Here is a 27,712-nt window from a genome sequence, read left to right as displayed (position 1 = left end):
CATACATATATATATATATATATATATATATATATATATATTTATTTTTTCTCCATAACTACACTTCTCAAATCTGGGGCATCTATCCGAGATGGCCGTGTCACATTATGTGATGTCTCAGGCACCAACGTGATGAGATCGACCTGGCGCTTTAACTTTGTCATTGTAAGTAGTAAGATGTAATTTGGCAGTTGTCATGTTTTTTCATATGCACTACTGCAAACCCCTTTCCTTACTTAGCCCACTCCCTCCTGAAGCTTCTAGGTGTGATGAGGAAGTGCCCTCTCAGCGGGGGTGTAGCTCAGTGGTAGAGCGCATGCTTTGCATGTATGAGGACCCGGGGCATTTCCACTTGTTTCTCTTTTTGACTGTCATATGATCTCTATCCACTAGATGGCCCTTTGAGCACAGTAATCCTCTGGTGGAAATCTTCCCTTGGAAGTCATCTCTTATGGAGAAGCAAAATGCACACTGCTTCAGTGTGACCATGAGGTTTTCCATTCTTGCTCCAGTTTTCCCTGCTCTTTTGCTAGTTCTTCACTCGGCAGAATGTTTTGACCAGAAGAGTTCTCCCTGAAAATTATGTCTGCAGGACAGACACACTGCATACCGAGGGGATGTAGCTCAGTGGTAGAGCACTTGCTTTGCATGTATGAGGCCCCGGGTCCAATCCCTGGCATCTCCAATTGTTTCCCTTTTTTTTACTGTCATATGGTCTCTGTTCACTACATGGCTCTTTGAGCACGGTAATCCTCTGGTGGAATACTTCCCCTGGAAGTCATCCTTTATGGAGAAGCATAATGCACACTGCTTCAGTGTGACCATGTGCTTTTCCAGTCTTGCTCCCGTTTTCCCTGGTCTTTTGCTAGTGCTTCAGTTGGCAGCATATTTTGACCAGAAGAATTCTCCCAGGAAAAGATGTCTGCAGGACAGACTCACCGCACACCGAGGGGATGTAGCTCAGTGGTAGAGCACATGCTTCGCATGTATGAGGTCCCGGGTTCAGTCCCCGACATCTCCATTTGCATAAACATCAGTGTGATTTTGTCCCGGTTATTTTGTATTTCACACTGCAACTCGGGCCATGATTATAGGATCATCGACATTCATATCTATTTGTCTGAGAAAACGCTGGTGCCCGTATCGCAAACCTGCCTGTAATATATCAGTGAGGTTTGCGTCCCTGCCAGTGTCAACATCCTGTATGCCTTCACAATCACTACAAATAGAAATGCACAGAGAGTACCATCACACCACAGTTTTAACCGTGCAGAATCGTGAAAGGATTGGCATTGCCTTGCGTTTCTTTTCAGTCGATTGTTTTGGTTCCGAATGGATAGCTCCACCATTGTACCTTTGTAGCATATGATGGCTAGCTTTAAAAATAATTTGTTTTCACTGGATGTGGCCACATATGTACCTCTGTTGTCAACCTAAGTTGATCAGGTTCTGTAACTTGTTAGTTTTGAGCTGGAATATCCTACCAGCTCTGCTGCTGGGGGCCTATCTTCGGCTTCTAAAAGCAAAAGCCTTGAACATATTGATATTTTTCATAAGTTGATCAGGGGGATTACAGGGGGGGCAGCTTTTCTGCATGTTTCTATGGACAACCAGACACAGGTGGCTCTAAAATGAAGTCCGCCATTTGGAAACTCCAATTCGACAGTTACCATCAGTTCTGGGCGCTGTTAGTCCCAAGCAGCCAGCCAGCATCTGGTAGATTTCATAGGTCTTTGCTGGCAGCAGGGCTGTAACTCAGTGGTAGAGCACATGCTTTGGAAGTATGAGGCCACAGGTTCAATCCCCGGCATCTCCATATGATATGTTTCCTCAAGTGTTGGCTTTTTCCTGTACATGGGAATTAGGATGATGTGTTCTTTTGCCATACTAAATCCTGTTGCTGAACGTCTTCTCTTTGGAGCCGATGATTGTGGACATGCACGGTGCACCATGCTTCAGTGTGATGTCTGCTTTTTTCATTGGAAGCCTGTTAGCCTGATCTCTTACCGGGATGACACAAGGCAGACTCGTTCAGACAGAGGGGCATTGGCTGAAAATAGTGTCTCCACCGGTCCCCCTGCTAGGCAGTGGTGTCATTCTGAGGTGCTGTGCACGCTCACCAACTATCACCCCCTCTGACCTTTCCCACCGCAGAACACCCTGAATGCATTCAGCGGGTTATGCTTCATTCTAGGGCTGCAATGGATCGCCTAGTGGCAAAACCAATGGAAGCACCATTGACCTTCCGCAGAATTCCACTGCTTGTCTGCCTAGAGAAGCGACATCTGCCGAGTGTGCTAGGGACACTCATGACGGCAGAGCTATAGAGTGGTGGGTCCACGTTGCTTTCCACTAGCCAGCAAATACAGAAGGACATCCGAAAGAGGTGTCAGTCTATCTAGCAACATATGTGGGCTTTCGGCTGGAGGAATTCCTGCGCGAAATGGTGCTATCTCATTTTTGGTGTTTGAAGACATACATATATATATATATATATATATATATTTATTTTTTCTCCATAACTACACTTCTCAAATCTGGGGCATCTATCCGAGATGGCTGTGTCACATTATGTGATGTCTCAGGCACCAACGTGATGAGATCGACCTGGCGCTTTAACTTTGTCATTGTAAGTAGTAAGATGTAATTTGGCAGTTGTCATGTTTTTTCATATGCACTACTGCAAACCCCTTTCCTTACTTAGCCCACTCCCTCCTGAAGCTTTTAGGTGTGATGAGGAAGTGTCCTCTCAGCGGGGATGTAGCTCAGTGGTAGAGCGCATGCTTTGCATGTATGAGGACCTGGGGCATTTCCACTTGTTTCTCTTTTTGACTGTCATATGATCTCTATCCACTAGATGGCCCTTTGAGCACAGTAATCCTCTGGTGGAAATCTTCCCCTGGAAGTCATCTCTTATGGAGAAGCAAAATGCACACTGCTTCAGTGTGACCATGAGGTTTTCCATTCTTGCTCCAGTTTTCCCTGCTCTTTTGCTAGTGCTTCACTCGGCAGAATGTTTTGACCAGAAGAGTTCTCCCTGAAAATTATGTCTGCGGGACAGACACACTGCATACCGAGGGGATGTAGCTCAGTGGTAGAGCACTTGCTTTGCATGGATGAGGCCCTGGGTCCAATCCCTGGCATCTCCAATTGTTTCCCTTTTTTTGACTGTCATATGGTCTCTGTCCACGAGATGGCTCTTTGAGCATGGTAATCCTCTGGTGGAATACTTCCCCTGGAAGTCATCTCTTATGGAGAAGCATAATGCACACTGCTTCAGCTGACCATGTGCTTTTCCAGTCTTGCTCCCGTTTTCCCTGGTCTTTTGCTAGTGCTTCAGTTGGCAGCATATTTTGACCGGAAGAATTCTCCCAGGAAAAGATGTCTGCAGGACAGGCCCACTGCACACCGAGGGGATGTAGCTCAGTGGTAGAGCGCATGCTTCGCATGTATGAGGTCCCGGGTTCAATCCCCGGCATCTCCATTTGCATAAACATCAGTGTGATTTTGTCCCGGTTATTTTGTATTTCACACTGCAACTCGGGCCATGATTATAGGATCATCGACATTCATATCTATTTGTCTGAGAAAACGCTGGTGCCCGTATGGCAAACCTGCCTATAATATATCACTGAGGTTTACGTCCCTGCCAGTGTCAACATCCTGTATGCCTTCACAATCACTACAAATAGAAATGCACAGAGAGAAACATCACACCACAGTTTTAACGGTGCAGAATCGTGAAAGTATTGGCATTGCCTTGCGTTTCTTTTCAGTCGATTGTTTTGGTTCCGAATGTATAGCTCCACCATTGTACCTTTGTAGCATATGATGCCTAGCTTTAAAAATAATTTGTTTTCACTGGATGTGGCCACAGATGTGCCTCTGTTGTCAACCTAAGTCGATCAGGTTCTGTAACTTGTTAGTTTTGAGCTGGAATATCCTACCAGCTCTGCTGCTGGGGCCTATCTCTGGCTTCTAAAAGCAAAAGTCTTGAACATATTGATATTTTTCATTAGTTGGTCAGGGGAATTGCATGGGGGGGCAGCCTTTCTGCATGTTTCTATGGACAACCAGACACAGGTGGCTCTAAAATGAAGTCTGCCATTTGGAAACTCCAATTCGACAGTTACCGTCAGTTCTGGGCGCTGTTAGTCCCAAGCAGCCAGCCAGCATCTGGTAGATTTCACAGTTTCTTGCTGGCAGTGGGGATGTAACTCAGTGGTAGAGCACATACTTGGGAAGTATGAGGCCACAGGTTCGATCCCAGGCATCTCCATGTGATATTTTTCCTCAATTGTGGGCTTTTTATCCTGTACATAGGAATTAGGATGATGTGTTCTTTTGCCATACTAAATCCTGTTCCTGAACGTCTTCTCTTTGGAGCCGATGATTGTGGACATGCACGGTGCACCATGCTTCAGTGTGATGTCTGCTTTTTTCATTGGAAGCCTGTTAGCCTGATCTCTTACCGGGATGACACAAGGCACACTCGTTCAGACAGAGGGGCATTGGCTGAAAATAGTGTCTCCACCGGTCCCCCTGCTAGGCAGTGGTGTCATTCTGAGGTGCTGTGCACGCTCACCAACTATCACCCCCTCTGACCTTTCCCACCGCAGAACACCCTGAATGCATTCAGCGGGTTATGCTTCATTCTAGGGCTGCAATGGATCGCCTAGTGGCAAAACCAATGGAAGCACCATTGACCTTCCGCAGAATTCCACTGCTTGTCTGCCTAGAGAAGCGACATCTGCCGAGTGTGCTAGGGACACTCATGACGGCAGAGCTATAGAGTGGTGGGTCCACGTTGCTTTCCACTAGCCAGCAAATACAGAAGGACATCCGAAAGAGGTGTCAGTCTATCTAGCAACATATGTGGGCTTTCGGCTGGAGGAATTCCTGCGCGAAATGGTGCTATCTCATTTTTGGTGTTTGAAGACATACATATATATATATATATATATATATATTTATTTTTTCTCCATAACTACACTTCTCAAATCTGGGGCATCTATCCGAGATGGCTGTGTCACATTATGTGATGTCTCAGGCACCAACGTGATGAGATCGACCTGGCGCTTTAACTTTGTCATTGTAAGTAGTAAGATGTAATTTGGCAGTTGTCATGTTTTTTCATATGCACTACTGCAAACCCCTTTCCTTACTTAGCCCACTCCCTCCTGAAGCTTTTAGGTGTGATGAGGAAGTGTCCTCTCAGCGGGGATGTAGCTCAGTGGTAGAGCGCATGCTTTGCATGTATGAGGACCTGGGGCATTTCCACTTGTTTCTCTTTTTGACTGTCATATGATCTCTATCCACTAGATGGCCCTTTGAGCACAGTAATCCTCTGGTGGAAATCTTCCCCTGGAAGTCATCTCTTATGGAGAAGCAAAATGCACACTGCTTCAGTGTGACCATGAGGTTTTCCATTCTTGCTCCAGTTTTCCCTGCTCTTTTGCTAGTGCTTCACTCGGCAGAATGTTTTGACCAGAAGAGTTCTCCCTGAAAATTATGTCTGCGGGACAGACACACTGCATACCGAGGGGATGTAGCTCAGTGGTAGAGCACTTGCTTTGCATGGATGAGGCCCTGGGTCCAATCCCTGGCATCTCCAATTGTTTCCCTTTTTTTGACTGTCATATGGTCTCTGTCCACGAGATGGCTCTTTGAGCACGGTAATCCTCTGGTGGAATACTTCCCCTGGAAGTCATCTCTTATGGAGAAGCATAATGCACACTGCTTCAGCTGACCATGTGCTTTTCCAGTCTTGCTCCCGTTTTCCCTGGTCTTTTGCTAGTGCTTCAGTTGGCAGCATATTTTGACCGGAAGAATTCTCCCAGGAAAAGATGTCTGCAGGACAGGCCCACTGCACACCGAGGGGATGTAGCTCAGTGGTAGAGCGCATGCTTCGCATGTATGAGGTCCCGGGTTCAATCCCCGGCATCTCCATTTGCATAAACATCAGTGTGATTTTGTCCCGGTTATTTTGTATTTCACACTGCAACTCCGGCCATGATTATAGGATCATCGACATTTATATCTATTTGTCTGAGAAAACGCTGGTGCCCGTATGGCAAACCTGCCTATAATATATCACTGAGGTTTACGTCCCTGCCAGTGTCAACATCCTGTATGCCTTCACAATCACTACAAATAGAAATGCACAGAGAGAACCATCACACCACAGTTTTAACGGTGCAGAATCGTGAAAGGATTGGCATTGCCTTGCGTTTCTTTTCAGTCGATTGTTTTGGTTCCGAATGTATAGCTCCACCATTGTACCTTTGTAGCATATGATGGCTAGCTTTAAAAATAATTTGTTTTCACTGGATGTGGCCACAGATGTGCCTCTGTTGTCAACCTAAGTCGATCAGGTTCTGTAACTTGTTAGTTTTGAGCTGGAATATCCTACCAGCTCTGCTGCTGGGGCCTATCTCTGGCTTCTAAAAGCAAAAGTCTTGAACATATTGATATTTTTCATTAGTTGGTCAGGGGAATTGCATGGGGGGCAGCCTTTCTGCATGTTTCTATGGACAACCAGACACAGGTGGCTCTAAAATGAAGTCTGCCATTTGGAAACTCCAATTCGACAGTTACAGTCAGTTCTGGGCGCTGTTAGTCCCAAGCAGCCAGCCAGCATCTGGTAGATTTCACAGTTCCTTGCTGGCAGTGGGGATGTAACTCAGTGGTAGAGCACATACTTGGGAAGTATGAGGCCACAGGTTCGATCCCAGGCATCTCCATGTGATATTTTTCCTCAATTGTGGGCTTTTTATCCTGTACATAGGAATTAGGATGATGTGTTCTTTTGCCATACTAAATCCTGTTCCTGAACGTCTTCTCTTTGGAGCCGATGATTGTGGACATGCACGGTGCACCATGCTTCAGTGTGATGTCTGCTTTTTTCATTGGAAGCCTGTTAGCCTGATCTCTTACCGGGATGACACAAGGCAGACTAATTCAGACAGAGGGGCATTGGCTGAAAATAGTGTCTCCACCGGTCCCCCTGCTAGGCAGTGGTGTCATTCTGAGGTGCTGTGCACGCTCACCAACTATCACCCCCTCTGACCTTTCCCACCGCAGAACACCCTGAATGCATTCAGCGGGTTATGCTTCATTCTAGGGCTGCAATGGATCGCCTAGTGGCAAAACCAATGGAAGCACCATTGACCTTCCGCAGAATTCCACTGCTTGTCTGCCTAGAGAAGCGACATCTGCCGAGTGTGCTAGGGACACTCATGACGGCAGAGCTATAGAGTGGTGGGTCCACGTTGCTTTCCACTAGCCAGCAAATACAGAAGGACATCCGAAAGAGGTGTCAGTCTATCTAGCAACATATGTGGGCTTTCGGCTGGAGGAATTCCTGCGCGAAATGGTGCTATCTCATTTTTGGTGTTTGAAGACATACATATATATATATATATATTTATTTTTTCTCCATAACTACACTTCTCAAATCTGGGGCATCTATCCGAGATGGCTGTGTCACATTATGTGATTTCTCAGGCACCAACGTGATGAGATCGACCTGGCGCTTTAACTTTGTCATTGTAAGTAGTAAGATGTAATTTGGCAGTTGTCATGTTTTTTCATATGCACTACTGCAAACCCCTTTCCTTACTTAGCCCACTCCCTCCTGAAGCTTTTAGGTGTGATGAGGAAGTGTCCTCTCAGCGGGGATGTAGCTCAGTGGTAGAGCGCATGCTTTGCATGTATGAGGACCTGGGGCATTTCCACTTGTTTCTCTTTTTGACTGTCATATGATCTCTATCCACTAGATGGCCCTTTGAGCACAGTAATCCTCTGGTGGAAATCTTCCCCTGGAAGTCATCTCTTATGGAGAAGCAAAATGCACACTGCTTCAGTGTGACCATGAGGTTTTCCATTCTTGCTCCAGTTTTCCCTGCTCTTTTGCTAGTGCTTCACTCGGCAGAATGTTTTGACCAGAAGAGTTCTCCCTGAAAATTATGTCTGCGGGACAGACACACTGCATACCGAGGGGATGTAGCTCAGTGGTAGAGCACTTGCTTTGCATGGATGAGGCCCTGGGTCCAATCCCTGGCATCTCCAATTGTTTCCCTTTTTTTGACTGTCATATGGTCTCTGTCCACGAGATGGCTCTTTGAGCACGGTAATCCTCTGGTGGAATACTTCCCCTGGAAGTCATCTCTTATGGAGAAGCATAATGCACACTGCTTCAGCTGACCATGTGCTTTTCCAGTCTTGCTCCCGTTTTCCCTGGTCTTTTGCTAGTGCTTCAGTTGGCAGCATATTTTGACCGGAAGAATTCTCCCAGGAAAAGATGTCTGCAGGACAGGCCCACTGCACACCGAGGGGATGTAGCTCAGTGGTAGAGCGCATGCTTCGCATGTATGAGGTCCCTGGTTCAATCCCCGGCATCTCCATTTGCATAAACATCAGTGTGATTTTGTCCCGGTTATTTTGTATTTCACACTGCAACTCGGGCCATGATTATAGGATCATCGACATTCATATCTATTTGTCTAAGAAAACGCTGGTGCCCGTATGGCAAACCTGCCTATAATATATCACTGAGGTTTACGTCCCTGCCAGTGTCAACATCCTGTATGCCTTCACAATCACTACAAATAGAAATGCACAGAGAGAACCATCACACCACAGTTTTAACGGTGCAGAATCGTGAAAGGATTGGCATTGCCTTGCGTTTCTTTTCAGTCGATTGTTTTGGTTCCGAATGTATAGCTCCACCATTGTACCTTTGTAGCATATGATGGCTAGCTTTAAAAATAATTTGTTTTCACTGGATGTGGCCACAGATGTGCCTCTGTTGTCAACCTAAGTCGATCAGGTTCTGTAACTTGTTAGTTTTGAGCTGGAATATCCTACCAGCTCTGCTGCTGGGGCCTATCTCTGGCTTCTAAAAGCAAAAGTCTTGAACATATTGATATTTTTCATTAGTTGGTCAGGGGAATTGCATGGGGGGCAGCCTTTCTGCATGTTTCTATGGACAACCAGACACAGGTGGCTCTAAAATGAAGTCTGCCATTTGGAAACTCCAATTCGACAGTTACCGTCAGTTCTGGGCGCTGTTAGTCCCAAGCAGCCAGCCAGCATCTGGTAGATTTCACAGTTCCTTGCTGGCAGTGGGGCTGTAACTCAGTGGTAGAGCACATACTTGGGAAGTATGAGGCCACAGGTTCGATCCCAGGCATCTCCATGTGATATTTTTCCTCAATTGTGGGCTTTTTATCCTGTACATAGGAATTAGGATGATGTGTTCTTTTGCCATACTAAATCCTGTTCCTGAACGTCTTCTCTTTGGAGCCGATGATTGTGGACATGCACGGTGCACCATGCTTCAGTGTGATGTCTGCTTTTTTCATTGGAAGCCTGTTAGCCTGATCTCTTACCGGGATGACACAAGGCAGACTCGTTCAGACAGAGGGGCATTGGCTGAAAATAGTGTCTCCACCGGTCCCCCTGCTAGGCAGTGGTGTCATTCTGAGGTGCTGTGCACGCTCACCAACTATCACCCCCTCTGACCTTTCCCACCGCAGAACACCCTGAATGCATTCAGCGGGTTATGCTTCATTCTAGGGCTGCAATGGATCGCCTAGTGGCAAAACCAATGGAAGCACCATTGACCTTCCGCAGAATTCCACTGCTTGTCTGCCTAGAGAAGCGACATCTGCCGAGTGTGCTAGGGACACTCATGACGGCAGAGCTATAGAGTGGTGGGTCCACGTTGCTTTCCACTAGCCAGCAAATACAGAAGGACATCCGAAAGAGGTGTCAGTCTATCTAGCAACATATGTGGGCTTTCGGCTGGAGGAATTCCTGCGCGAAATGGTGCTATCTCATTTTTGGTGTTTGAAGACATACATATATATATATATATATATATTTATTTTTTCTCCATAACTACACTTCTCAAATCTGGGGCATCTATCCGAGATGGCTGTGTCACATTATGTGATGTCTCAGGCACCAACGTGATGAGATCGACCTGGCGCTTTAACTTTGTCATTGTAAGTAGTAAGATGTAATTTGGCAGTTGTCATGTTTTTTCATATGCACTACTGCAAACCCCTTTCCTTACTTAGCCCACTCCCTCCTGAAGCTTTTAGGTGTGATGAGGAAGTGTCCTCTCAGCGGGGATGTAGCTCAGTGGTAGAGCGCATGCTTTGCATGTATGAGGACCTGGGGCATTTCCACTTGTTTCTCTTTTTGACTGTCATATGATCTCTATCCACTAGATGGCCCTTTGAGCACAGTAATCCTCTGGTGGAAATCTTCCCCTGGAAGTCATCTCTTATGGAGAAGCAAAATGCACACTGCTTCAGTGTGACCATGAGGTTTTCCATTCTTGCTCCAGTTTTCCCTGCTCTTTTGCTAGTGCTTCACTCGGCAGAATGTTTTGACCAGAAGAGTTCTCCCTGAAAATTATGTCTGCGGGACAGACACACTGCATACCGAGGGGATGTAGCTCAGTGGTAGAGCACTTGCTTTGCATGGATGAGGCCCTGGGTCCAATCCCTGGCATCTCCAATTGTTTCCCTTTTTTTGACTGTCATATGGTCTCTGTCCACGAGATGGCTCTTTGAGCACGGTAATCCTCTGGTGGAATACTTCCCCTGGAAGTCATCTCTTATGGAGAAGCAAAATGCACACTGCTTCAGCTGACCATGTGCTTTTCCAGTCTTGCTCCCGTTTTCCCTGGTCTTTTGCTAGTGCTTCAGTTGGCAGCATATTTTGACCGGAAGAATTCTCCCAGGAAAAGATGTCTGCAGGACAGGCCCACTGCACACCGAGGGGATGTAGCTCAGTGGTAGAGCGCATGCTTCGCATGTATGAGGTCCCGGGTTCAATCCCCGGCATCTCCATTTGCATAAACATCAGTGTGATTTTGTCCCGGTTATTTTGTATTTCACACTGCAACTCGGGCCATGATTATAGGATCATCGACATTCATATCTATTTGTCTGAGAAAACGCTGGTGCCCGTATGGCAAACCTGCCTATAATATATCACTGAGGTTTACGTCCCTGCCAGTGTCAACATCCTGTATGCCTTCACAATCACTACAAATAGAAATGCACAGAGAGAACCATCACACCACAGTTTTAACGGTGCAGAATCGTGAAAGGATTGGCATTGCCTTGCGTTTCTTTTCAGTCGATTGTTTTGGTTCCGAATGTATAGCTCCACCATTGTACCTTTGTAGCATATGATGGCTAGCTTTAAAAATAATTTGTTTTCACTGGATGTGGCCACAGATGTGCCTCTGTTGTCAACCTAAGTCGATCAGGTTCTGTAACTTGTTAGTTTTGAGCTGGAATATCCTACCAGCTCTGCTGCTGGGGCCTATCTCTGGCTTCTAAAAGCAAAAGTCTTGAACATATTGATATTTTTCATTAGTTGGTCAGGGGAATTGCATGGGGGGCAGCCTTTCTGCATGTTTCTATGGACAACCAGACACAGGTGGCTCTAAAATGAAGTCTGCCATTTGGAAACTCCAATTCGACAGTTACCGTCAGTTCTGGGCGCTGTTAGTCCCAAGCAGCCAGCCAGCATCTGGTAGATTTCACAGTTCCTTGCTGGCAGTGGGGATGTAACTCAGTGGTAGAGCACATACTTGGGAAGTATGAGGCCACAGGTTCGATCCCAGGCATCTCCATGTGATATTTTTCCTCAATTGTGGGCTTTTTATCCTGTACATAGGAATTAGGATGATGTGTTCTTTTGCCATACTAAATCCTGTTCCTGAACGTCTTCTCTTTGGAGCCGATGATTGTGGATATGCACGGTGCACCATGCTTCAGTGTGATGTCTGCTTTTTTCATTGGAAGCCTGTTAGCCTGATCTCTTACCGGGATGACACAAGGCAGACTCGTTCAGACAGAGGGGCATTGGCTGAAAATAGTGTCTCCACCGGTCCCCCTGCTAGGCAGTGGTGTCATTCTGAGGTGCTGTGCACGCTCACCAACTATCACCCCCTCTGACCTTTCCCACCGCAGAACACCCTGAATGCATTCAGCGGGTTATGCTTCATTCTAGGGCTGCAATGGATCGCCTAGTGGCAAAACCAATGGAAGCACCATTGACCTTCCGCAGAATTCCACTGCTTGTCTGCCTAGAGAAGCGACATCTGCCGAGTGTGCTAGGGACACTCATGACGGCAGAGCTATAGAGTGGTGGGTCCACGTTGCTTTCCACTAGCCAGCAAATACAGAAGGACATCCGAAAGAGGTGTCAGTCTATCTAGCAACATATGTGGGCTTTCGGCTGGAGGAATTCCTGCGCGAAATGGTGCTATCTCATTTTTGGTGTTTGAAGACATACATATATATATATATATATATATATATTTATTTTTTCTCCATAACTACACTTCTCAAATCTGGGGCATCTATCCGAGATGGCTGTGTCACATTATGTGATGTCTCAGGCACCAACGTGATGAGATCGACCTGGCGCTTTAACTTTGTCATTGTAAGTAGTAAGATGTAATTTGGCAGTTGTCATGTTTTTTCATATGCACTACTGCAAACCCCTTTCCTTACTTAGCCCACTCCCTCCTGAAGCTTTTAGGTGTGATGAGGAAGCGTCCTCTCAGCGGGGATGTAGCTCAGTGGTAGAGCGCATGCTTTGCATGTATGAGGACCTGGGGCATTTCCACTTGTTTCTCTTTTTGACTGTCATATGATCTCTATCCACTAGATGGCCCTTTGAGCACAGTAATCCTCTGGTGGAAATCTTCCCCTGGAAGTCATCTCTTATGGAGAAGCAAAATGCACACTGCTTCAGTGTGACCATGAGGTTTTCCATTCTTGCTCCAGTTTTCCCTGCTCTTTTGCTAGTGCTTCACTCGGCAGAATGTTTTGACCAGAAGAGTTCTCCCTGAAAATTATGTCTGCGGGACAGACACACTGCATACCGAGGGGATGTAGCTCAGTGGTAGAGCACTTGCTTTGCATGGATGAGGCCCTGGGTCCAATCCCTGGCATCTCCAATGGTTTCCCTTTTTTTGACTGTCATATGGTCTCTGTCCACGAGATGGCTCTTTGAGCACGGTAATCCTCTGGTGGAATACTTCCCCTGGAAGTCATCTCTTATGGAGAAGCATAATGCACACTGCTTCAGCTGACCATGTGCTTTTCCAGTCTTGCTCCCGTTTTCCCTGGTCTTTTGCTAGTGCTTCAGTTGGCAGCATATTTTGACCGGAAGAATTCTCCCAGGAAAAGATGTCTGCAGGACAGGCCCACTGCACACCGAGGGGATGTAGCTCAGTGGTAGAGCGCATGCTTCGCATGTATGAGGTCCCGGGTTCAATCCAAGGCATCTCCATTTGCATAAACATCAGTGTGATTTTGTCCCGGTTATTTTGTATTTCACACTGCAACTCGGGCCATGATTATAGGATCATCGACATTCATATCTATTTGTCTGAGAAAACGCTGGTGCCCGTATGGCAAACCTGCCTATAATATATCACTGAGGTTTACGTCCCTGCCAGTGTCAACATCCTGTATGCCTTCACAATCACTACAAATAGAAATGCACAGAGAGAAACATCACACCACAGTTTTAACGGTGCAGAATCGTGAAAGTATTGGCATTGCCTTGCGTTTCTTTTCAGTCGATTGTTTTGGTTCCGAATGTATAGCTCCACCATTGTACCTTTGTAGCATATGATGCCTAGCTTTAAAAATAATTTGTTTTCACTGGATCTGGATGTGGCCACAGATGTGCCTCTGTTGTCAACCTAAGTCGATCAGGTTCTGTAACTTGTTAGTTTTGAGCTGGAATATCCTACCAGCTCTGCTGCTGGGGCCTATCTCTGGCTTCTAAAAGCAAAAGTCTTGAACATATTGATATTTTTCATTAGTTGGTCAGGGGAATTGCATGGGGGGGCAGCCTTTCTGCATGTTTCTATGGACAACCAGACACAGGTGGCTCTAAAATGAAGTCTGCCATTTGGAAACTCCAATTCGACAGTTACCGTCAGTTCTGGGCGCTGTTAGTCCCAAGCAGCCAGCCAGCATCTGGTAGATTTCACAGTTCCTTGCTGGCAGTGGGGATGTAACTCAGTGGTAGAGCACATACTTGGGAAGTATGAGGCCACAGGTTCGATCCCAGGCATCTCCATGTGATATTTTTCCTCAATTGTGGGCTTTTTATCCTGTACATAGGAATTAGGATGATGTGTTCTTTTGCCATACTAAATCCTGTTCCTGAACGTCTTCTCTTTGGAGCCGATGATTGTGGACATGCACGGTGCACCATGCTTCAGTGTGATGTCTGCTTTTTTCATTGGAAGCCTGTTAGCCTGATCTCTTACCGGGATGACACAAGGCAGACTCGTTCAGACAGAGGGGCATTGGCTGAAAATAGTGTCTCCACCGGTCCCCCTGCTAGGCAGTGGTGTCATTCTGAGGTGCTGTGCACGCTCACCAACTATCACCCCCTCTGACCTTTCCCACCGCAGAACACCCTGAATGCATTCAGCGGGTTATGCTTCATTCTAGGGCTGCAATGGATCGCCTAGTGGCAAAACCAATGGAAGCACCATTGACCTTCCGCAGAATTCCACTGCTTGTCTGCCTAGAGAAGCGACATCTGCCGAGTGTGCTAGGGACACTCATGACGGCAGAGCTATAGAGTGGTGGGTCCACGTGGCTTTCCACTAGCCAGCAAATACAGAAGGACATCCGAAAGAGGTGTCAGTCTATCTAGCAACATATGTGGGCTTTCGGCTGGAGGAATTCCTGCGCGAAATGGTGCTATCTCATTTTTGGTGTTTGAAGACATACATATATATATATATATATATATATTTATTTTTTCTCCATAACTACACTTCTCAAATCTGGGGCATCTATCCGAGATGGCTGTGTCACATTATGTGATGTCTCAGGCACCAACGTGATGAGATCGACCTGGCGCTTTAACTTTGTCATTGTAAGTAGTAAGATGTAATTTGGCAGTTGTCATGTTTTTTCATATGCACTACTGCAAACCCCTTTCCTTACTTAGCCCACTCCCTCCTGAAGCTTTTAGGTGTGATGAGGAAGCGTCCTCTCAGCGGGGATGTAGCTCAGTGGTAGAGCGCATGCTTTGCATGTATGAGGACCTGGGGCATTTCCACTTGTTTCTCTTTTTGACTGTCATATGATCTCTATCCACTAGATGGCCCTTTGAGCACAGTAATCCTCTGGTGGAAATCTTCCCCTGGAAGTCATCTCTTATGGAGAAGCAAAATGCACACTGCTTCAGTGTGACCATGAGGTTTTCCATTCTTGCTCCAGTTTTCCCTGCTCTTTTGCTAGTGCTTCACTCGGCAGAATGTTTTGACCAGAAGAGTTCTCCCTGAAAATGATGTCTGCGGGACAGACACACTGCATACCGAGGGGATGTAGCTCAGTGGTAGAGCACTTGCTTTGCATGGATGAGGCCCTGGGTCCAATCCCTGGCATCTCCAATTGTTTCCCTTTTTTTGACTGTCATATGGTCTCTGTCCACGAGATGGCTCTTTGAGCACGGTAATCCTCTGGTGGAATACTTCCCCTGGAAGTCATCTCTTATGGAGAAGCATAATGCACACTGCTTCAGCTGACCATGTGCTTTTCCAGTCTTGCTCCCGTTTTCCCTGGTCTTTTGCTAGTGCTTCAGTTGGCAGCATATTTTGACCGGAAGAATTCTCCCAGGAAAAGATGTCTGCAGGACAGGCCCACTGCACACCGAGGGGATGTAGCTCAGTGGTAGAGCGCATGCTTCGCATGTATGAGGTCCCGGGTTCAATCCCCGGCATCTCCATTTGCATAAACATCAGTGTGATTTTGTCCCGGTTATTTTGTATTTCACACTGCAACTCGGGCCATGATTATAGGATCATCGACATTCATATCTATTTGTCTGAGAAAACGCTGGTGCCCGTATGGCAAACCTGCCTATAATATATCACTGAGGTTTACGTCCCTGCCAGTGTCAACATCCTGTATGCCTTCACAATCACTACAAATAGAAATGCACAGAGAGAAACATCACACCACAGTTTTAACGGTGCAGAATCGTGAAAGTATTGGCATTGCCTTGCGTTTCTTTTCAGTCGATTGTTTTGGTTCCGAATGTATAGCTCCACCATTGTACCTTTGTAGCATATGATGCCTAGCTTTAAAAATAATTTGTTTTCACTGGATGTGGCCACAGATGTGCCTCTGTTGTCAACCTAAGTCGATCAGGTTCTGTAACTTGTTAGTTTTGAGCTGGAATATCCTACCAGCTCTGCTGCTGGGGCCTATCTCTGGCTTCTAAAAGCAAAAGTCTTGAACATATTGATATTTTTCATTAGTTGGTCAGGGGAATTGCAGGGGGGGCAGCCTTTCTGCATGTTTCTATGGACAACCAGACACAGGTGGCTCTAAAATGAAGTCTGCCATTTGGAAACTCCAATTCGACAGTTACCGTCAGTTCTGGGCGCTGTTAGTCCCAAGCAGCCAGCCAGCATCTGGTAGATTTCACAGTTCCTTGCTGGCAGTGGGGATGTAACTCAGTGGTAGAGCACATACTTGGGAAGTATGAGGCCACAGGTTCGATCCCAGGCATCTCCATGTGATATTTTTCCTCAATTGTGGGCTTTTTATCCTGTACATAGGAATTAGGATGATGTGTTCTTTTGCCATACTAAATCCTGTTCCTGAACGTCTTCTCTTTGGAGCCGATGATTGTGGACATGCACGGTGCACCATGCTTCAGTGTGATGTCTGCTTTTTTCATTGGAAGCCTGTTAGCCTGATCTCTTACCGGGATGACACAAGGCAGACTCGTTCAGACAGAGGGGCATTGGCTGAAAATAGTGTCTCCACCGGTCCCCCTGCTAGGCAGTGGTGTCATTCTGAGGTGCTGTGCACGCTCACCAACTATCACCCCCTCTGACCTTTCCCACCGCAGAACACCCTGAATGCATTCAGCGGGTTATGCTTCATTCTAGGGCTGCAATGGATCGCCTAGTGGCAAAACCAATGGAAGCACCATTGACCTTCCGCAGAATTCCACTGCTTGTCTGCCTAGAGAAGCGACATCTGCCGAGTGTGCTAGGGACACTCATGACGGCAGAGCTATAGAGTGGTGGGTCCACGTTGCTTTCCACTAGCCAGCAAATACAGAAGGACATCCGAAAGAGGTGTCAGTCTATCTAGCAACATATGTGGGCTTTCGGCTGGAGGAATTCCTGCGCGAAATGGTGCTATCTCATTTTTGGTGTTTGAAGACATACATATATATATATATATATATATATATTTATTTTTTCTCCATAACTACACTTCTCAAATCTGGGGCATCTATCCGAGATGGCTGTGTCACATTATGTGATGTCTCAGGCACCAACGTGATGAGATCGACCTGGCGCTTTAACTTTGTCATTGTAAGTAGTAAGATGTAATTTGGCAGTTGTCATGTTTTTTCATATGCACTACTGCAAACCCCTTTCCTTACTTAGCCCACTCCCTCCTGAAGCTTTTAGGTGTGATGAGGAAGCGTCCTCTCAGCGGGGATGTAGCTCAGTGGTAGAGCGCATGCTTTGCATGTATGAGGACCTGGGGCATTTCCACTTGTTTCTCTTTTTGACTGTCATATGATCTCTATCCACTAGATGGCCCTTTGAGCACAGTAATCCTCTGGTGGAAATCTTCCCCTGGAAGTCATCTCTTATGGAGAAGCAAAATGCACACTGCTTCAGTGTGACCATGAGGTTTTCCATTCTTGCTCCAGTTTTCCCTGCTCTTTTGCTAGTGCTTCACTCGGCAGAATGTTTTGACCAGAAGAGTTCTCCCTGAAAATTATGTCTGCGGGACAGACACACTGCATACCGAGGGGATGTAGCTCAGTGGTAGAGCACTTGCTTTGCATGGATGAGGCCCTGGGTCCAATCCCTGGCATCTCCAATTGTTTCCCTTTTTTTGACTGTCATATGGTCTCTGTCCACGAGATGGCTCTTTGAGCACGGTAATCCTCTGGTGGAATACTTCCCCTGGAAGTCATCTCTTATGGAGAAGCATAATGCACACTGCTTCAGCTGACCATGTGCTTTTCCAGTCTTGCTCCCGTTTTCCCTGGTCTTTTGCTAGTGCTTCAGTTGGCAGCATATTTTGACCGGAAGAATTCTCCCAGGAAAAGATGTCTGCAGGACAGGCCCACTGCACACCGAGGGGATGTAGCTCAGTGGTAGAGCGCATGCTTCGCATGTATGAGGTCCCGGGTTCAATCCCCGGCATCTCCATTTGCATAAACATCAGTGTGATTTTGTCCCGGTTATTTTGTATTTCACACTGCAACTCGGGCCATGATTATAGGATCATCGACATTCATATCTATTTGTCTGAGAAAACGCTGGTGCCCGTATGGCAAACCTGCCTATAATATATCACTGAGGTTTACGTCCCTGCCAGTGTCAACATCCTGTATGCCTTCACAATCACTACAAATAGAAATGCACAGAGAGAAACATCACACCACAGTTTTAACGGTGCAGAATCGTGAAAGTATTGGCATTGCCTTGCGTTTCTTTTCAGTCGATTGTTTTGGTTCCGAATGTATAGCTCCACCATTGTACCTTTGTAGCATATGATGCCTAGCTTTAAAAATAATTTGTTTTCACTGGATCTGGATGTGGCCACAGATGTGCCTCTGTTGTCAACCTAAGTCGATCAGGTTCTGTAACTTGTTAGTTTTGAGCTGGAATATCCTACCAGCTCTGCTGCTGGGGCCTATCTCTGGCTTCTAAAAGCAAAAGTCCTGAACATATTGATATTTTTCATTAGTTGGTCAGGGGAATTGCATGGGGGGGCAGCCTTTCTGCATGTTTCTATGGACAACCAGACACAGGTGGCTCTAAAATGAAGTCTGCCATTTGGAAACTCCAATTCGACAGTTACCGTCAGTTCTGGGCGCTGTTAGTCCCAAGCAGCCAGCCAGCATCTGGTAGATTTCACAGTTCCTTGCTGGCAGTGGGGATGTAACTCAGTGGTAGAGCACATACTTGGGAAGTATGAGGCCCCAGGTTCGATCCCAGGCATCTCCATGTGATATTTTTCCTCAATTGTGGGCTTTTTATCCTGTACATAGGAATTAGGATGATGTGTTCTTTTGCCATACTAAATCCTGTTCCTGAACGTCTTCTCTTTGGAGCCGATGATTGTGGACATGCACGGTGCACCATGCTTCAGTGTGATGTCTGCTTTTTTCATTGGAAGCCTGTTAGCCTGATCTCTTACCGGGATGACACAAGGCAGACTCGTTCAGACAGAGGGGCATTGGCTGAAAATAGTGTCTCCACCGGTCCCCCTCCTAGGCAGTGGTGTCATTCTGAGGTGCTGTGCACGCTCACCAACTATCACCCCCTCTGACCTTTCCCACCGCAGAACACCCTGAATGCATTCAGCGGGTTATGCTTCATTCTAGGGCTGCAATGGATCGCCTAGTGGCAAAACCAATGGAAGCACCATTGACCTTCCGCAGAATTCCACTGCTTGTCTGCCTAGAGAAGCGACATCTGCCGAGTGTGCTAGGGACACTCATGATGGCAGAGCTATAGAGTGGTGGGTCCACGTTGCTTTCCACTAGCCAGCAAATACAGAAGGACATCCGAAAGAGGTGTCAGTCTATCTAGCAACATATGTGGGCTTTCGGCTGGAGGAATTCCTGCGCGAAATGGTGCTATCTCATTTTTGGTGTTTGAAGACATACATATATATATATATATATATATATATATTTATTTTTTCTCCATAACTACACTTCTCAAATCTGGGGCATCTATCCGAGATGGCTGTGTCACATTATGTGATGTCTCAGGCACCAACGTGATGAGATCGACCTGGCGCTTTAACTTTGTCATTGTAAGTAGTAAGATGTAATTTTGCAGTTGTCATGTTTTTTCATATGCACTACTGCAAACCCCTTTCCTTACTTAGCCCACTCCCTCCTGAAGCTTTTAGGTGTGATGAGGAAGTGTCCTCTCAGCGGGGATGTAGCTCAGTGGTAGAGCGCATGCTTTGCATGTATGAGGACCTGGGGCATTTCCACTTGTTTCTCTTTTTGACTGTCATATGATCTCTATCCACTAGATGGCCCTTTGAGCACAGTAATCCTCTGGTGGAAATCTTCCCCTGGAAGTCATCTCTTATGGAGAAGCAAAATGCACACTGCTTCAGTGTGACCATGAGGTTTTCCATTCTTGCTCCAGTTTTCCCTGCTCTTTTGCTAGTGCTTCACTCGGCAGAATGTTTTGACCAGAAGAGTTCTCCCTGAAAATGATGTCTGCGGGACAGACACACTGCATACCGAGGGGATGTAGCTCAGTGGTAGAGCACTTGCTTTGCATGGATGAGGCCCTGGGTCCAATCCCTGGCATCTCCAATTGTTTCCCTTTTTTTGACTGTCATATGGTCTCTGTCCACGAGATGGCTCTTTGAGCATGGTAATCCTCTGGTGGAATACTTCCCCTGGAAGTCATCTCTTATGGAGAAGCATAATGCACACTGCTTCAGCTGACCATGTGCTTTTCCAGTCTTGCTCCCGTTTTCCCTGGTCTTTTGCTAGTGCTTCAGTTGGCAGCATATTTTGACCGGAAGAATTCTCCCAGGAAAAGATGTCTGCAGGACAGGCCCACTGCACACCGAGGGGATGTAGCTCAGTGGTAGAGCGCATGCTTCACATGTATGAGGTCCCGGGTTCAATCCCCGGCATCTCCATTTGCATAAACATCAGTGTGATTTTGTCCCGGTTATTTTGTATTTCACACTGCAACTCGGGCCATGATTATAGGATCATCGACATTCATATCTATTTGTCTGAGAAAACGCTGGTGCCCGTATGGCAAACCTGCCTATAATATATCACTGAGGTTTACGTCCCTGCCAGTGTCAACATCCTGTATGCCTTCACAATCACTACAAATAGAAATGCACAGAGAGAAACATCACACCACAGTTTTAACGGTGCAGAATCGTGAAAGTATTGGCATTGCCTTGCGTTTCTTTTCAGTCGATTGTTTTGGTTCCGAATGTATAGCTCCACCATTGTACCTTTGTAGCATATGATGCCTAGCTTTAAAAATAATTTGTTTTCACTGGAGGTGGCCACAGATGTGCCTCTGTTGTCAACCTAAGTCGATCAGGTTCTGTAACTTGTTAGTTTTGAGCTGGAATATCCTACCAGCTCTGCTGCTGGGGCCTATCTCTGGCTTCTAAAAGCAAAAGTCTTGAACATATTGATATTTTTCATTAGTTGGTCAGGGGAATTGCATGGGGGGGCAGCCTTTCTGCATGTTTCTATGGACAACCAGACACAGGTGGCTCTAAAATGAAGTCTGCCATTTGGAAACTCCAATTCGACAGTTACCGTCAGTTCTGGGCGCTGTTAGTCCCAAGCAGCCAGCCAGCATCTGGTAGATTTCACAGTTCCTTGCTGGCAGTGGGGATGTAACTCAGTGGTAGAGCACATACTTGGGAAGTATGAGGCCACAGGTTCGATCCCAGGCATCTCCATGTGATATTTTTCCTCAATTGTGGGCTTTTTATCCTGTACATAGGAATTAGGATGATGTGTTCTTTTGCCATACTAAATCCTGTTCCTGAACGTCTTCTCTTTGGAGCCGATGATTGTGGACATGCACGGTGCACCATGCTTCAGTGTGATGTCTGCTTTTTTCATTGGAAGCCTGTTAGCCTGATCTCTTACCGGGATGACACAAGGCAGACTCGTTCAGACAGAGGGGCATTGGCTGAAAATAGTGTCTCCACCGGTCCTCCTGCTAGGCAGTGGTGTCATTCTGAGGTGCTGTGCACGCTCACCAACTATCACCCCCTCTGACCTTTCCCACCGCAGAACACCCTGAATGCATTCAGCGGGTTATGCTTCATTCTAGGGCTGCAATGGATCGCCTAGTGGCAAAACCAATGGAAGCACCATTGACCTTCCGCAGAATTCCACTGCTTGTCTGCCTAGAGAAGCGACATCTGCCGAGTGTGCTAGGGACACTCATGACGGCAGAGCTATAGAGTGGTGGGTCCACGTTGCTTTCCACTAGCCAGCAAATACAGAAGGACATCCGAAAGAGGTGTCAGTCTATCTAGCAACATATGTGGGCTTTCGGCTGGAGGAATTCCTGCGCGAAATGGTGCTATCTCATTTTTGGTGTTTGAAGACATACATATATATATATATATATATATATATATTTATTTTTTCTCCATAACTACACTTCTCAAATCTGGGGCATCTATCCGAGATGGCTGTGTCACATTATGTGATGTCTCAGGCACCAACGTGATGAGATCGACCTGGCGCTTTAACTTTGTCATTGTAAGTAGTAAGATGTAATTTGGCAGTTGTCATGTTTTTTCATATGCACTACTGCAAACCCCTTTCCTTACTTAGCCCACTCCCTCCTGAAGCTTTTAGGTGTGATGAGGAAGCGTCCTCTCAGCGGGGATGTAGCTCAGTGGTAGAGCGCATGCTTTGCATGTATGAGGACCTGGGGCATTTCCACTTGTTTCTCTTTTTGACTGTCATATGATCTCTATCCACTAGATGGCCCTTTGAGCACAGTAATCCTCTGGTGGAAATCTTCCCCTGGAAGTCATCTCTTATGGAGAAGCAAAATGCACACTGCTTCAGTGTGACCATGAGGTTTTCCATTCTTGCTCCAGTTTTCCCTGCTCTTTTGCTAGTGCTTCACTCGGCAGAATGTTTTGACCAGAAGAGTTCTCCCTGAAAATTATGTCTGCGGGACAGACACACTGCATACCGAGGGGATGTAGCTCAGTGGTAGAGCACTTGCTTTGCATGGATGAGGCCCTGGGTCCAATCCCTGGCATCTCCAATTGTTTCCCTTTTTTTGACTGTCATATGGTCTCTGTCCACGAGATGGCTCTTTGAGCACGGTAATCCTCTGGTGGAATACTTCCCCTGGAAGTCATCTCTTATGGAGAAGCATAATGCACACTGCTTCAGCTGACCATGTGCTTTTCCAGTCTTGCTCCCGTTTTCCCTGGTCTTTTGCTAGTGCTTCAGTTGGCAGCATATTTTGACCGGAAGAATTCTCCCAGGAAAAGATGTCTGCAGGACAGGCCCACTGCACACCGAGGGGATGTAGCTCAGTGGTAGAGCGCATGCTTCGCATGTATGAGGTCCCGGGTTCAATCCCCGGCATCTCCATTTGCATAAACATCAGTGTGATTTTGTCCCGGTTATTTTGTATTTCACACTGCAACTCGGGCCATGATTATAGGATCATCGACATTCATATCTATTTGTCTGAGAAAACGCTGGTGCCCGTATGGCAAACCTGCCTATAATATATCACTGAGGTTTACGTCCCTGCCAGTGTCAACATCCTGTATGCCTTCACAATCACTACAAATAGAAATGCACAGAGAGAAACATCACACCACAGTTTTAACGGTGCAGAATCGTGAAAGTATTGGCATTGCCTTGCGTTTCTTTTCAGTCGATTGTTTTGGTTCCGAATGTATAGCTCCACCATTGTACCTTTGTAGCATATGATGCCTAGCTTTAAAAATAATTTGTTTTCACTGGATCTGGATGTGGCCACAGATGTGCCTCTGTTGTCAACCTAAGTCGATCAGGTTCTGTAACTTGTTAGTTTTGAGCTGGAATATCCTACCAGCTCTGCTGCTGGGGCCTATCTCTGGCTTCTAAAAGCAAAAGTCCTGAACATATTGATATTTTTCATTAGTTGGTCAGGGGAATTGCATGGGGGGGCAGCCTTTCTGCATGTTTCTATGGACAACCAGACACAGGTGGCTCTAAAATGAAGTCTGCCATTTGGAAACTCCAATTCGACAGTTACCGTCAGTTCTGGGCGCTGTTAGTCCCAAGCAGCCAGCCAGCATCTGGTAGATTTCACAGTTCCTTGCTGGCAGTGGGGATGTAACTCAGTGGTAGAGCACATACTTGGGAAGTATGAGGCCCCAGGTTCGATCCCAGGCATCTCCATGTGATATTTTTCCTCAATTGTGGGCTTTTTATCCTGTACATAGGAATTAGGATGATGTGTTCTTTTGCCATACTAAATCCTGTTCCTGAACGTCTTCTCTTTGGAGCCGATGATTGTGGACATGCACGGTGCACCATGCTTCAGTGTGATGTCTGCTTTTTTCATTGGAAGCCTGTTAGCCTGATCTCTTACCGGGATGACACAAGGCAGACTCGTTCAGACAGAGGGGCATTGGCTGAAAATAGTGTCTCCACCAGTCCCCCTCCTAGGCAGTGGTGTCATTCTGAGGTGCTGTGCACGCTCACCAACTATCACCCCCTCTGACCTTTCCCACCGCAGAACACCCTGAATGCATTCAGCGGGTTATGCTTCATTCTAGGGCTGCAATGGATCGCCTAGTGGCAAAACCAATGGAAGCACCATTGACCTTCCGCAGAATTCCACTGCTTGTCTGCCTAGAGAAGCGACATCTGCCGAGTGTGCTAGGGACACTCATGATGGCAGAGCTATAGAGTGGTGGGTCCACGTTGCTTTCCACTAGCCAGCAAATACAGAAGGACATCCGAAAGAGGTGTCAGTCTATCTAGCAACATATGTGGGCTTTCGGCTGGAGGAATTCCTGCGCGAAATGGTGCTATCTCATTTTTGGTGTTTGAAGACATACATATATATATATATATATATATATATTTATTTTTTCTCCATAACTACACTTCTCAAATCTGGGGCATCTATCCGAGATGGCTGTGTCACATTATGTGATGTCTCAGGCACCAACGTGATGAGATCGACCTGGCGCTTTAACTTTGTCATTGTAAGTAGTAAGATGTAATTTTGCAGTTGTCATGTTTTTTCATATGCACTACTGCAAACCCCTTTCCTTACTTAGCCCACTCCCTCCTGAAGCTTTTAGGTGTGATGAGGAAGTGTCCTCTCAGCGGGGATGTAGCTCAGTGGTAGAGCGCATGCTTTGCATGTATGAGGACCTGGGGCATTTCCACTTGTTTCTCTTTTTGACTGTCATATGATCTCTATCCACTAGATGGCCCTTTGAGCACAGTAATCCTCTGGTGGAAATCTTCCCCTGGAAGTCATCTCTTATGGAGAAGCAAAATGCACACTGCTTCAGTGTGACCATGAGGTTTTCCATTCTTGCTCCAGTTTTCCCTGCTCTTTTGCTAGTGCTTCACTCGGCAGAATGTTTTGACCAGAAGAGTTCTCCCTGAAAATGATGTCTGCGGGACAGACACACTGCATACCGAGGGGATGTAGCTCAGTGGTAGAGCACTTGCTTTGCATGGATGAGGCCCTGGGTCCAATCCCTGGCATCTCCAATTGTTTCCCTTTTTTTGACTGTCATATGGTCTCTGTCCACGAGATGGCTCTTTGAGCATGGTAATCCTCTGGTGGAATACTTCCCCTGGAAGTCATCTCTTATGGAGAAGCATAATGCACACTGCTTCAGCTGACCATGTGCTTTTCCAGTCTTGCTCCCGTTTTCCCTGGTCTTTTGCTAGTGCTTCAGTTGGCAGCATATTTTGACCGGAAGAATTCTCCCAGGAAAAGATGTCTGCAGGACAGGCCCACTGCACACCGAGGGGATGTAGCTCAGTGGTAGAGCGCATGCTTCACATGTATGAGGTCCCGGGTTCAATCCCCGGCATCTCCATTTGCATAAACATCAGTGTGATTTTGTCCCGGTTATTTTGTATTTCACACTGCAACTCGGGCCATGATTATAGGATCATCGACATTCATATCTATTTGTCTGAGAAAACGCTGGTGCCCGTATGGCAAACCTGCCTATAATATATCACTGAGGTTTACGTCCCTGCCAGTGTCAACATCCTGTATGCCTTCACAATCACTACAAATAGAAATGCACAGAGAGAAACATCACACCACAGTTTTAACGGTGCAGAATCGTGAAAGTATTGGCATTGCCTTGCGTTTCTTTTCAGTCGATTGTTTTGGTTCCGAATGTATAGCTCCACCATTGTACCTTTGTAGCATATGATGCCTAGCTTTAAAAATAATTTGTTTTCACTGGAGGTGGCCACAGATGTGCCTCTGTTGTCAACCTAAGTCGATCAGGTTCTGTAACTTGTTAGTTTTGAGCTGGAATATCCTACCAGCTCTGCTGCTGGGGCCTATCTCTGGCTTCTAAAAGCAAAAGTCTTGAACATATTGATATTTTTCATTAGTTGGTCAGGGGAATTGCATGGGGGGGCAGCCTTTCTGCATGTTTCTATGGACAACCAGACACAGGTGGCTCTAAAATGAAGTCTGCCATTTGGAAACTCCAATTCGACAGTTACCGTCAGTTCTGGGCGCTGTTAGTCCCAAGCAGCCAGCCAGCATCTGGTAGATTTCACAGTTCCTTGCTGGCAGTGGGGATGTAACTCAGTGGTAGAGCACATACTTGGGAAGTATGAGGCCACAGGTTCTATCCCAGGCATCTCCATGTGATATTTTTCCTCAATTGTGGGCTTTTTATCCTGTACATAGGAATTAGGATGATGTGTTCTTTTGCCATACTAAATCCTGTTCCTGAACGTCTTCTCTTTGGAGCCGATGATTGTGGACATGCACGGTGCACCATGCTTCAGTGTGATGTCTGCTTTTTTCATTGGAAGCCTGTTAGCCTGATCTCTTACCGGGATGACACAAGGCAGACTCGTTCAGACAGAGGGGCATTGGGTGAAAATAGTGTCTCCACCGGTCCCCCTCCTAGGCAGTGGTGTCATTCTGAGGTGCTGTGCACGCTCACCAACTATCACCCCCTCTGACCTTTCCCACCGCAGAACACCCTGAATGCATTCAGCGGGTTATGCTTCATTCTAGGGCTGCAATGGATCGCCTAGTGGCAAAACCAATGGAAGCACCATTGACCTTCCGCAGAATTCCACTGCTTGTCTGCCTAGAGAAGCGACATCTGCCGAGTGTGCTAGGGACACTCATGACGGCAGAGCTATAGAGTGGTGGGTCCACGTTGCTTTCCACTAGCCAGCAAATACAGAAGGACATCCGAAAGAGGTGTCAGTCTATCTAGCAACATATGTGGGCTTTCGGCTGGAGGAATTCCTGCGCGAAATGGTGCTATCTCATTTTTGGTGTTTGAAGACATACATATATATATATATATATATATATATTTATTTTTTCTCCATAACTACACTTCTCAAATCTGGGGCATCTATCCGAGATGGCTGTGTCACATTATGTGATGTCTCAGGCACCAACGTGATGAGATCGACCTGGCGCTTTAACTTTGTCATTGTAAGTAGTAAGATGTAATTTGGCAGTTGTCATGTTTTTTCATATGCACAACTGCAAACCCCTTTCCTTACTTAGCCCACTCCCTCCTGAAGCTTTTAGGTGTGATGAGGAAGTGTCCTCTCAGCGGGGATGTAGCTCAGTGGTAGAGCGCATGCTTTGCATGTATGAGGACCTGGGGCATTTCCACTTGTTTCTCTTTTTGACTGTCATATGATCTCTATCCACTAGATGGCCCTTTGAGCACAGTAATCCTCTGGTGGAAATCTTCCCCTGGAAGTCATCTCTTATGGAGAAGCAAAATGCACACTGCTTCAGTGTGACCATGAGGTTTTCCATTCTTGCTCCAGTTTTCCCTGCTCTTTTGCTAGTGCTTCACTCGGCAGAATGTTTTGACCAGAAGAGTTCTCCCTGAAAATTATGTCTGCGGGA

At 46.4% G+C, this 27,712-nt stretch overlaps 14 non-coding genes across 14 annotated transcripts; all 14 read left to right on the top strand.

Annotated features, from left to right (window-relative positions):
* Positions 1-613: 613 nt before the first annotated feature.
* On the top strand, positions 614-685 carry TRNAA-UGC (transfer RNA alanine (anticodon UGC)). The gene has a single exon. It is a non-coding gene; the product is annotated as a tRNA-Ala (tRNA).
* A 264-nt stretch (positions 686-949) lies between these two features.
* Positions 950-1,021, top strand: TRNAA-CGC (transfer RNA alanine (anticodon CGC)). Its single transcript has one exon. It is a non-coding gene; the product is annotated as a tRNA-Ala (tRNA).
* A 2,391-nt stretch (positions 1,022-3,412) lies between these two features.
* Positions 3,413-3,484, top strand: TRNAA-CGC (transfer RNA alanine (anticodon CGC)). Its single transcript has one exon. It is a non-coding gene; the product is annotated as a tRNA-Ala (tRNA).
* A 2,393-nt stretch (positions 3,485-5,877) lies between these two features.
* Positions 5,878-5,949, top strand: TRNAA-CGC (transfer RNA alanine (anticodon CGC)). Its single transcript has one exon. It is a non-coding gene; the product is annotated as a tRNA-Ala (tRNA).
* Positions 5,950-8,333: 2,384 nt separating this feature from the next.
* On the top strand, positions 8,334-8,405 carry TRNAA-CGC (transfer RNA alanine (anticodon CGC)). The gene has a single exon. It is a non-coding gene; the product is annotated as a tRNA-Ala (tRNA).
* Positions 8,406-10,793: 2,388 nt separating this feature from the next.
* TRNAA-CGC (transfer RNA alanine (anticodon CGC)) lies at positions 10,794-10,865 on the top strand. Its single transcript has one exon. It is a non-coding gene; the product is annotated as a tRNA-Ala (tRNA).
* Positions 10,866-13,257: 2,392 nt separating this feature from the next.
* TRNAA-CGC (transfer RNA alanine (anticodon CGC)) lies at positions 13,258-13,329 on the top strand. Its single transcript has one exon. It is a non-coding gene; the product is annotated as a tRNA-Ala (tRNA).
* A 2,397-nt stretch (positions 13,330-15,726) lies between these two features.
* Positions 15,727-15,798, top strand: TRNAA-CGC (transfer RNA alanine (anticodon CGC)). The gene has a single exon. It is a non-coding gene; the product is annotated as a tRNA-Ala (tRNA).
* A 2,392-nt stretch (positions 15,799-18,190) lies between these two features.
* Positions 18,191-18,262, top strand: TRNAA-CGC (transfer RNA alanine (anticodon CGC)). The gene has a single exon. It is a non-coding gene; the product is annotated as a tRNA-Ala (tRNA).
* Positions 18,263-18,991: 729 nt separating this feature from the next.
* Positions 18,992-19,063, top strand: TRNAP-GGG (transfer RNA proline (anticodon GGG)). Its single transcript has one exon. It is a non-coding gene; the product is annotated as a tRNA-Pro (tRNA).
* Positions 19,064-20,663: 1,600 nt separating this feature from the next.
* TRNAV-CAC (transfer RNA valine (anticodon CAC)) lies at positions 20,664-20,735 on the top strand. The gene has a single exon. It is a non-coding gene; the product is annotated as a tRNA-Val (tRNA).
* A 2,395-nt stretch (positions 20,736-23,130) lies between these two features.
* TRNAA-CGC (transfer RNA alanine (anticodon CGC)) lies at positions 23,131-23,202 on the top strand. Its single transcript has one exon. It is a non-coding gene; the product is annotated as a tRNA-Ala (tRNA).
* A 729-nt stretch (positions 23,203-23,931) lies between these two features.
* TRNAP-GGG (transfer RNA proline (anticodon GGG)) lies at positions 23,932-24,003 on the top strand. Its single transcript has one exon. It is a non-coding gene; the product is annotated as a tRNA-Pro (tRNA).
* A 1,598-nt stretch (positions 24,004-25,601) lies between these two features.
* On the top strand, positions 25,602-25,673 carry TRNAV-CAC (transfer RNA valine (anticodon CAC)). The gene has a single exon. It is a non-coding gene; the product is annotated as a tRNA-Val (tRNA).
* The last annotated feature ends 2,039 nt before the right edge of the window (positions 25,674-27,712 follow it).

Source organism: Ambystoma mexicanum, assembly GCF_040938575.1.
Source record: "Ambystoma mexicanum isolate Mex_15411 chromosome 12 unlocalized genomic scaffold, UKY_AmexF1_1 Mex_chr12_unloc.1, whole genome shotgun sequence".
Lineage (NCBI taxonomy): Eukaryota > Metazoa > Chordata > Amphibia > Caudata > Ambystomatidae > Ambystoma > Ambystoma mexicanum.
Note: the sequence above shows the minus strand (reverse complement) of the source record. Positions and strands in the feature narration are given on the sequence as shown.